This window comes from Sciurus vulgaris (assembly GCF_902686455.1).
Source record: "Sciurus vulgaris genome assembly, chromosome: 6".
Classification (NCBI taxonomy): Eukaryota; Metazoa; Chordata; class Mammalia; order Rodentia; family Sciuridae; genus Sciurus; species Sciurus vulgaris.
This window is the reverse complement of record NC_136466.1, coordinates 32064119-32076008: the sequence shown is the minus strand read 5'-3', so window position 1 is coordinate 32076008 and position 11890 is coordinate 32064119.

Sequence of the window (11890 nt, the reverse complement as noted above, 5' to 3'; positions counted from 1 at the left end):
TTATTTCATTTAATCATCACAACTGCTCTATGAGGAATGAACTCTTCCTATATGAATTTTACAAATGCATAAACTGAGGCTTAGAAAAGTTAAATCATTTAACAAAGGTGAGTGCCATACAACTGGTGGGGACAAGCCTTGATACAGCCTGAATCCATCTGACTTCAGAGCCCAACTCTTAGTCTCTGTCCTATTTTTCATGAATGTTTGTGGATTAGTTACTTTGAGGCAGAAGAATGTGGGGCTGGGACTTCAGAAACTTGAGCACAGTCCTGGCCAGGCCACTTCATCTCATGTGATACACAATAGAATCGTTTTAGTTCATTTTCTGCTGCTACCACAGAATACCTGAGACTGGGTCATTTATAACTGCTTCCCACAGGTCTGGAAGCTGGGAAGTTCAAGAAGGGGACACCAGCATGTGGAAAGGTCCTTCTTCTTTGTCAGACAGAGTATCACAGAGAGAGGAATTACATGCTCAAGATCCGGAAAAAATCAAGCCAAACTTATCCTTGTGTCAAGGATATTATTATTCCCATGATAATTAACCATTCCCATGGTAACACGCTTAATCCATGACCTAAACACCTCTCAAAGGTTCCACCTCTTCATACTTTCCCAGGAGTTGGAGAATATCACACTAAGTGAAATAAACCAAACCCAAAAAACCAGAGGCCAAATGTTTTCTCTGATATGCAGATGCTAATTCACAATAAGGAGTGGAGGCTAAGAAGAATAGCTGTACTGTAGATTAGGTAGAGGGGAGTGAAAGGAGGGGAAGGGGTATGGGGGTAAGAAAGATACTGGAGTGAAACAGACATTATTACCTCATGTACATATATGACTTATGACCGATGTCATCCTACAATATGTGCAATCAGAAAAATGAGAAATGATATTCCATTTATGTATGATTTATAAAAATGCATAAATGCATTCTACTGTCATGTATAACTAATGAGAACAAATTTAAAAATTCAAAAATAGATATTTTATATTTTATACACACAAAAAAACTTCAACATGAGTTTTGGAGGGGATATTCAAACCATGGCAAGAACTTTCTCAATCTGTAAATTAGGGACAGAGGGTTCTTTTTCTATTCAACAAACTTCTGGTACATACTCTTGGGTACTTTGTCTCATTTTATTTTTAAATTTTTTATTGAAGCATATCAAATAAAAAGTGCACATATCTCAAGTGTAGAGTTCAATTAACTTTTACAAAATGAACACATACAGAACATTCCCAGCATCCCAGAAGCCACCCTGTGCCTCTCAGTCATTAAATCCCCAAAGGTTAACCACTAATCTATCGCCAGAGATTCTTTTTTTTCCTGAAACTTATAAAACTAAAATCTTAAAATTGTGCTCTGCTGTATCTGCCTTCTTTCATTCTCCATCATTTCTGAGATTCTTTCAAGTCATGGCATTTTGCAGAATTCATTCTTTTGCATTGCTGTCAAGTTTTCGTTATATGGATCTGTCACCAATTTCTCCATTCTATAGCTGGTGGGTATTTGAGTTGTTCACTATTCTTGACTGTTGACCTCAGGCTGTGATTAGCGTTCTCATGCGTGCATTTTGGTGCTCACATGACCATACTTCTGTCGGACATTACCTAGAAGTTGAATTGTTGGATCAGGAAAACAAGTCACAATAGTTATTTTAACAAAATTTAATATCAGAAATTGGTTTAATAGATATTGAAGGATTAAAAAAGCTATAAGGGACACGCTGAGATAATCAAGCACAATACCTGCAGGAAGCAGCTCTTGTCTCCAGGGGAGGAGGCACACAGAACTGAGGACTTGGACCAGCGAGTAAGGTCCTGCCGGTGCTAGTTCCTCTGAGAATAGGAAAATTATAGTTGCTCTGTATCTTGGTAAACATTGATATCATCAGGTTTTTATAATGCTATCTATGCTGTGGAGGTGGAGTCAAGTCCTATTGCAGTTCAAACTTGTGAAGTACCTGTTCAAATCTTTTGCTCGTTTTTCAGTTAGGTTATTTGTATTTCTCTTATTGATTCGTTGGAAGGTACTTTATATATTCTGAGTGAGTCCTTTCTCAGACAGATAGACTGCAAATATATTCCCTTAATGACTTGTCTTTTCACTGTTTATGTATCTTTGATGAACAGAAGTCTCAATTTAGCAAATATCATTCCTTTCCTAACGGTTCTGCTTTCACATCTGTTTAAGAAATTTCCCTCTATTGAAGGTCATGGAGATGCTCTTTTATGGCACTATCCCAATGTCTTACCTCTCACCTTTAGATCTACAATCCACCTGGAAGCGATTTGAGGTTTTTTTTTGTTTTGTTTGTTTTTTCCCTCCAATGTCCTACTGATCTAGTTGCCAGCAGTTGAAAACTCATTTTCCCCTACTATATTACATTGATGTCCAGAAACTGAACATGTGTGGTTTGTTGCTATCTGTATACCTTTTCTTATTCTTAGGGATTTATTCAGTTATTAATCTTTTCAAAAGACCAACTTTCATGGTGCAATCCCCCCATTTTATTGATTTCTGCACCTATCATATTTCTTTTGTTCTACCTCTTTGGGCTTAAATTTTTATTTTTCTAGTTTCTTGAGATAGATGTTAGTTTATCTCTTTTCAGCTTTTTATTTTTTCTTTCTAAAAATGCATTCAAAGCCATCATTTCCCTCTAAGACTGCTTTAACTATATTCCACAATGAAAATGTTATAATTCAATCGTCATTCTGCTCAAAAATGTTATTTCTTTGTCAGGTTTTTTTTCCTATGGAAATTATGTGATATGCTTCTGAATCCATGGATCAAATATTTAGAGATTTTCCTTAACATCTTTCTGTTACTGATTTCTACTTTACTTTTATTATAACCAGAAAACTCTGCATAGTCTCTACACAATTTTAATAATTTGAAACTTGTTTGTGGCTTAGCATATAGTCACTTTTTATAAATGTTGAATGGACATGGGATGAATTTGTGGTATATATTTGCTGGATACTGTTTGGTGTATATTAATTAAGTCGTATTGGGTTATCATAATGTTTAACTCTTCTTTATCCTTACTCAGTTCTCTTCTACTTGTTTGATCAGTTAATAACAGATTTCTTAAATTCTCCAACCATTATTGTGGGTTTTGAAATTTCCCTTCTTAATTCCTCCATTATTTCCATTATTCCATATACCTTTGTTTTGTTTTGTTTTGGTACCAGGGATTGAACTCAGGGGCACTCAACCACTGAGGCACATCCCCACCCCTATTTTGTATTTTATTTAGAGACAGGGTCTCACCGAGTTGCTTAGTGCCTCACTTTTGCTGAAGCTGACTTTGAACTCAAGATCCTCCTGCCTCAGCCTATCTTTGAATAATCTTTATTCCCAACTATATCAAGATGATCCTCCAATGTTCCATCTATCAAGAAAAAGTAACACCTCAATGGAAGGTTATAAAGTCATTCCCAAGGCTTTTTATTTATAATCTCAGCATCATATGTGGAAACAGCATCAAATGACAAAATCCAAGGAAACAGGCAACAGAAACAGACCCACAGCCTATCTAGATCCTAAAATGAATGCACACATGCTTTAGGATAACTGTGACTAGTACATTCATGAAAATAGGAAACAAAATGCACAATAAAATTAGAATCTACTAGAAAAAATTCAAATGGAAGTTCTAGAACTAAAAATTAAATAAATAATCCAACAAATAATTTGATAGCTGATTCAACACAACTAATAATATAAGTAATCAGATGAAAGGTAGATCAATAGAAAATAACTAGACTGAAGACATGAAAGGAAAAAAAATGAGAATGAAAATATAGAAAAGTGGCCAGACATGGTAGGGGCACACCTGTAATCCCAGGGGCTCAGGAGGCTGAGGCAGGAGGATCATGAGTTCAAAGTCAGCCTCTGCAAAAGCAGGTCACTAAGCAACTCAGTGAGACCACATCTCTAAATAAAATACAAAATAGGGGTGGGGATATGGACTCATTGATTGAGTTTCCCTTAGTTGAATCCCCAGTACCAAAACAAAAAAAAAAAGAAAGAAGAAAGAAAGAAAGAAAAAAAAAAAAAAAAGAAAATACAGAAAAGTGTATAAGAGACATGTAGCATGGTGTAAAGGTCTAACAAGCATGCAATTGAAATTTCAGAGTCCGAGAGGAGAAGAAATTGGTCTGAACCAGTATTTGAAGAGATATTGGTTGTGTATTTTCTAAAATTAGTGAAAGGCATCAAGCCAGAAATTTGAGAACCTTACAAACCCCATGCAAAATCAATACAAAGAAACCCATCCATATATATTCACAGAAAAATGACTGAAAATCTTAACCTAGCTGGAGGTGAGTGGTGGCAATAGAGCAGCAGTAAGAGTGATAGCTGACATTTCAGGAGAAAATAATGAAACCCTAGGACAATGGAATGACACCTTCAAAATTCTGGAAAATAAAAAACCCTTAGAATTTAATATCCACTGGAAATATAGGTATTCATAAAGTAAGCTAAATTAAGACAAATAAAGATACATTTACAGAACAAAACTGAGAGAATACATCACAAAGAGATTAACACTAAAAGTGACGCTAACAGGAACTCTTTAGGCAAAAGAAAAATTCATTGAGATGAATGCATAGTTTTGCAAGAAGAATGAAGAGCACCAGAAAAGGTAAAAAAAAAAAAATTAAAATTAAAAAAGGATAATATAAATACATTTTGACTGACTGCTTAACACAATAATAATGCCCTATAATGTAAAAAATATTTGGTGAAGTAAATTACATGACAATATGATTACAAAAGGTCAGAAGGTCATGGAATTGAAATGTTATAATGTCTTAGAACTAACCAAAAAAAAAAAAAAAAAAAAAGCAAAACTAGTGCTATGAGGTCAAGGAGATGGAATGACAATAATAACCAGATTCCCCTGGGCAGTGGCTAAAATGGGGATCCCCTCAATGAACTTTCCTTCTCTCCAAATATTGACCTTTGAGTTCCTGATGCCTTGGTTGCTGTTGGAGGCCTTCAAAAGCTTTCTTAAAAGAAAATCTAGCTGTTACAGTTGTTCTTAGTAGAAGAATTAGTCCAGTACAAGCTATTCTTCAATTCTAAAAGGGAAGTGTATCTCATTTAATTTTCACAATATCACCATGAATAAGTACGTTAATTTATTTGTAAATATGGATTGTATTATATGAATAGGCTTTAGAATGTGATGTTTGAGATTGGATTCAGGCCACTGATTGAACATGCAAGATCTTTTCTTTTTAATTAATATCGGGAAAATGAAGTGGGAAAACCTTGAAAGATCTGATGACCCTAGTTTTATTTAAACTATTCCAGAACTTAGTAAAGGAAAACTGCCAAATTCATTATATGAAGCTGGCATCATTTAAATTCCTAATCTGTAAAAAAGATGCACCAATATAATTTATGGATATATATACAAAAATTGGTAAGACCAACAATATAAAAACATGAAAAACCTATCAAACCAGATCCAGGAGCACATTTTAAAAGTATATCATGGCTAAGAGAAGCTAATTTTAGAAATACAGAGAGTGAAATATTATGAATTCCACTGTAGAAGTCATCATGTTAATAGAGCTAAGAAGAAACTCATATGATCATCTCCATAAATGCAGAAAAAGTACTTGATAAGATTCAACACATATTTTGCTTTATTTTTATTCAACAAATGTGTATTAGCATCGGTTCTATTATAGCACTGAGGATACAAAGTGAAAAAAAAGATACTGGCTCTATCCTAGCTCTCATCCCAGTGAAGGGAGAGAGTCAATAAATAAATAAGTAAGGGAACAAGCTATTTTAGTTAGAACATACCACTTATATTAAAAACTCAATAAATGTATATTGATTTCATTAATAAAATAAAACTCAGGCCAAAATATTGCATTTTACTTAATAGGGAATAATGAGATTTTCTTCTGAATGTTGGAAACAGGATAAAAATGCTCACCATGTTTACAACATTTAACATTAGATTAAAGGATTATTTGAATCAGTAAGACAAGAGAAAGCAATTAAAAGTATAGGAATCGAGAAAAAAAGATCATGTCCTTTACAGATTATATAAATATGCAAATAGGAATCCCCAAAGAATCAATGGAAAATCTATAACAAACAACAAAAAATTAAGTGGTTATAAAATCAATATAAAAATAAATTGTTTCATCATATGTATATAAACAAAAACCATTTCAAAGATGTAATATAGGACAAGATTCTATTAATGATGACAGAAGATATACAAAAAAGACATATTCAATATGTATGTATAAGGAAAATTATAATACAATCCTTGATATTTATCCTAAAGAACTACAATCAGTATGCTATAGTGATACAGGCACATCAGCGTTTATAGCAGTTCACAATAGCCAACTTAGAACCAGCCCAAGTGCCCATCAACAGAAGAATACATAAAAAAAATGTGGAATATATACAAATGGAGTTTTTCTCAGTCATAAAAAAGAAAGAAATTGTGGCATCTGCTGGAAAATGGAACTGGAGAACATTATGTTAAGTGAAATAAGACAGATTCAGAAAGTCAAGGATGAATGTTTTCTGCTATATGCAGAAACTTGACCAAAACAAGGTGGAAAGTGGGAGGGAGCAGTATTCTGGAAGTTCATTTAGTTCCTTGAGTTATTTGAAGGGCTGACAGCCCATAACATGGATCCTCCATCAATCTCCACTTAGGTTTTTTACTCATTAGAGAGGTACAGTCAGGGAATATAACTTGGGTGGGGCCCACTCTTCAGTGCCTCCTAGCTTTCATCACTAAGGTTGCCTCCCTTTCCTGATCTCAAGAGGATGCTAGACAAGAACGCAAAGGTCTGAGGGACAATGCTACTTGCTTGAAAATCACTAGTGCAGAATGATCTTGGTTGCAGTGGTGAGGCAGTGGCTGTTTTTGCTTCCATGGCCAGCATGGACTTTCAACTTATTTTCAACCTAAAACTTTTTATCCTAAGCTGGTCATTTGTGATAATTTTGTTAATAATGAATACACAGCTTACATTTCCAGTTTTTTCCCTTTGTTACTTCTCACTGGTGCTTTTCTCTCATCCTGACCTCCCCAGCACTATCCTACCACTTCCCTTTTCTCCTGCTATTCTCTCTTCCTGTATTCCTGTCTGAAAACAGGAATACTGTTCTTCCTGTATTCCTGTCTGAAAACCTGCCCATTCTTTAGTGCTATTTTCAAAGGTTCTTTAAAAAGCACTTTTACTTATGTTTCCAGCTGAATGCAAAATAATGGTATTTATCATGGCAAATCACCCTTTGATTTCTCAGTAATTTCTATTTCTTCTGTATTTCCCTGTTCAACTGTGAATATTAATGCAGAGACTCTGTTGTACCTGGGTAATTTCTGAAATGGTTTGCTTATTGCACTGCACATAGCTGGCATCAAAAAGATGAGACTGAATTATGCAAATCTAAGGACTCAAATTGGTCCAGTGGCATGGACTGCCTCTCCAAGTTGTCCATAAGATCCGGTCTTTGGACACTATGAGTTGGGTATAATCAGTCATGTGATGAGGTCACTGACTCACGTGGAAGCAATGGTGATCTTTGCTATGACACCACAAATTGGAACCTGCTTTTGGTTATATAATCTTGGTCTCTAAACTACCTACAGACCAGGCAGAGAGGTGATACTTCAATCTGGAACAGTATCTGTCTTAACACTTGGGAACAGCCCAGATTCCACATAAGGAAGACCCTGAAAATTAACTTAGTTATTAAAATTTGCATATAATTAATTAATATGTATTTGTGTAAGCCCCCATGGCAACAAGAGGTTTACATTTATAGGTGTGTGTGTGTGTGTGGTGTTGTGTGTGTGGTGTGTGGTGTGTGAAATTGTAGACCCAACATTGCTGCATGTCATGTTCTTACTAGCCTGTTCACCTTTTGTGAATATGTGACTAAAAAGAAGTGAGATATTTGCAACAATCTATAAATATAAATCATTCTTCAAAAACACAAGTCTCTCTTTTCTTTCAGGAATCAAGAAGCTTTGAAGTCACAAGAAGAGAAGGTAGGGGAAATATACTCATTTCCATTTCACTCTTAGTGTTGACATTTGAGAAGTAATTTGCTGAACCTAAGATGAACTTCAGACTGTGGACAGCCTGTTCTTTGAAATTTCATGTGGCCTTTTCTGGGAGCCGAGTGCTTAACATTTGGCTCTAGAGACTCAAGACCTGCAGGACAGGTTTGCCTGTGAGAACTATGGCTTCCATCTTCAAGCATCCAAGGTAGGGCATGGGGAACTGGCTCACTCATGAGCATGACCATGGTCTCTTAAGAGAAGCCTTGTTTTTGCATTTAATTTGCAGTCATTATTTGGATTCAATAAATGAAATCAATGTCAATAACAGCAAAAATTGGTTTATAGTTTGAGGTATTTCAATATCTGGAAAGAGATGCCACTGTGAAAAATATCTGTGATTAGATTTTTACAGCTTCGGCTCAATTTAAGTAGAAATAACCAATTAATTTTCCCTTTGAAAACAATTCCATGATGTTCCTTTTTCCTTGCTGACATTCCTCCAGCACATTTGTTTTTGGTCTCTGAGGTAAGCATATGTGGCTGGTAATTTCAGAAATCTTTTAGTGGAAATAGAAATTTCCCTTATTCACTTTCAGTAATAGTCCCTATTAAGAGTATGTCTTTTGTGTAATTTGTGGAATCATTAACAATCATCTCCTTTTTGTAGGGCTGGGAATATGAATTCAAAACCCAATGTGAGTTCTTGGTCAGGAGTGTGGTCCTTGGTTTTCATCTTCACTGCATCCTTCTTTGTGTTACCGTCTCCAAAAAGAGTGACAGGATTTTAAAAATATGAGCAAATTCCATATTGACTCCTAAATCTAGCACACATGCACGACCTTGTTAGTTCCTATGTTATTCAGCCCAATGAGAGACAGGCTGGTCAAATTGTCAATTTGTCTTTCTAGAGCTTGAGAACATAAACTTGCAGTATTATTTATAGAGTCCAATTGGTTGCTGCTGTCCATGGTGCTGAAATCCCAAATTTGAAGGATCTGAGTAACCTAACACTAGGATGAACTTTCCAGCTCCCATTCCCATTTGCCATTGTCTTTTGTTTTGGAACCATTGTCCTTTGAACTGTATCCGTAGTTGCTCCATGACTGCATTGTGTGGATATACATACAAAGTGAAACTGGATGAAGGTGGATGGGACAGGGAAGAATACTTTCACTGAAATTTGTGTTCATAAGGGAACAGTGACTGTAAGTTGTAGAAAAATAGCCTGAAGGAGAGTTGACATGAACTTTGGTTTTGAATTATATTCTTTTCATGTCAGAAACCCTGAGTGTGAATATTTGGAATTAATTTGCGTTAAGGAATCACATATACACTTAACCTTTTGGGAATCTTGTGCTACTGTCCTTGTGCTGTAAGTATCTCTAATAAAGCTGGGTTTGTGGAAGAACCAGATATATTTTCATTCAAAGGCTTAAAAAGTCATGATTGAACTTGTGACTTCAAATCTCCAGAAAAATGAGATTGTCCAAAGGAGGGACAAAGGCACAGTCAGGCTGTGCCATCCTTACCTACAACTTCCCTCTCTCTGGAAGCATCATCTTTTGCAGCTGGCTGACTGGGAACATATGCTTTGGGTTTGTACTGGCAAATTTGTCCTGACATATAAATTTCTTCCCTCCTATTATGAGCTAATGTCATTCCAGCTTGTCAAAGTTGAGCGTTTGAGTTCTTGAAAATAATTCAGTGGTTTGATGTCAATGCTTATAACCTGGCAGACAGGCAGGAAGGGTGGGACCCTATGGGTTAGTTCCAAATATTTGTGAGTTGACATTTCACTGACACGTGTAGTGGGATTAATGTCCAGAATAGTGTATGAGTGTAAAAATTATAGAAGCTCTATGACTATTTCAGTAAATGATTAATTCTACAAACAAAAATAGACCATTATTATCTAGCAACAGACAATTCAGAATGGTTGCTTTCTCTGACTTGGGGAGGAGCAGGTAACTAAACCTCAGTTCACCAGGCCCAAGAGAGTTCAGAGAGGTTCAGAGAATATCTGGGTCTGGTCAGGCAGCCTCCTGACCAAAGAACCTATGGCAGTTTCACATTTAGGCTTGTTTAGTTTCAGCTGACTCCTGACTCGGAGGAACACTCCATTTGAGGTTTAGTGTCATGAATGGGTGGCCCATTTCAACTTCCAACTGTATGACCTTTGGAAACTCTTGACAATCTATGAGAAGTGAGAGGAACTAAGATTAGCCTTGGAAATGGACTGTGGGAGCTGGGGTTGTTGGGGTGAAGTGAGTGCCCTGTGTGCCTTATACCTGATTTTTGCCTTATTGCCCTGTCTTTCCCCCCCAGCCCTAGGTGCATGGTGTAATGCTCCACAGGACAAAACCTAACCTTCTTGCATCTGAATTACACTGTTCCCACAGCCTCCATGCTTTGTCTTTCATCTCAAATCCAATTCATTTTTGGAGTGTGTAGTTTTCCCTAATTCTCAGACATAAGGGTTCCTATCAGTTATTCATTTCCTGAAAGCGGAAACCCTCCACTCCATCATCCCCACGTTCCTTACAGCTCCAGCCCAGAGCTAGCAATGCTAAGCAATTATTTCTTGAATTCAGCACAAACTACCCATCTTCATTGTGTGCATGGTCTTTTCATTCTGAGCCTGTCTTGGTGAGACACAAGAGAGGCACTGGAATCTTTTGTTCTTGAAGGGTACTTTTCAAGACCTATTAAGTGATGCCCTGATGAAGTGCTTCATGTCCAAATAATGTTCCTTAGTAAATTGTTGCAAACCTGCGCGCCAGGAATTGTACTAGATGGGGCCCTGAGATATCAACATACATTCATGTTCTCTGGGCCAAACATAAACAGAATTTCAATAAGAGGTGGCAAGGTAACTGCTAGCCCAAACGTGCACCAAAATCCCCACCATTCTCTGGGGGTGGGAGAAGAGGAACCCAGAGATTAGGACTTTTCTTAAAAGTCCAAAGTTATTTTCCTACCACCAGCCTTTGAGGAAGTCAGAGATGATTTTTAACAGTGTCTTAACGCCAGAATGAACCAGTGTCTCAGCTGGCGCCTTCTGGCTCCCAGGACAGACTCTGCATTTGGGCAGTGACACAGCAGAAGGTTCACCTGAGAAGCAAATGATCAGGGAATGAGTGATATGGTTTCTGTGACACCAGAGCCCCGGCATCTCTCGAGCTGTAACTCATCCCTTGAGTCAAAACCCTGCAGGGCTCAGATTTGCTTCCTGGCTCAGTTGCAGGAGGAGGCACTGCAGCACCATCAGCCCATTTCTGCCATCCTCAGCTGAACGGCTTGCTTTCTCCCATGCTGGAAAACAAGAGCACCCTCTCCCAGGACTTCAGGTTGAGCCAAAGGTCATGTAAGAAAATAGTCCAGTTGTTGTAATGTATTCAAATTCCTCATTACATTTGTCCCAGTAGCCCCTGCCCCTTAGAATTTTATGTTAATTCCAGGCAGGCTATTTTTCATCCAGGGAGGGGACAGCTTATTTTTCTGTGCATTGGGACAACTTTGATCCTTCTGGCCCTGTAGGTGGATAAAGAAGGGAAAGGTTGAGTGTCCTACTGTGACTCACTTAGTATTCTTCTTATTTTTACTAGGGGCTGTTGGAATTTTTAAAAAGTGACCTTATGTTGTGATCTTTTGTTTTGTTTTGTTTTTTTGACTGAACTCTGTCTTTTAGACACAGGCATCGAGTGGTCAGGATTTCATAAAATCTATCTTGATTCCTAACTTGCCTTTTTTTTTTTTCTGCAAATGCAGCCGTTTTGTGTTATATGTGGTCACCCCTCCCCCACCCTGTGTTT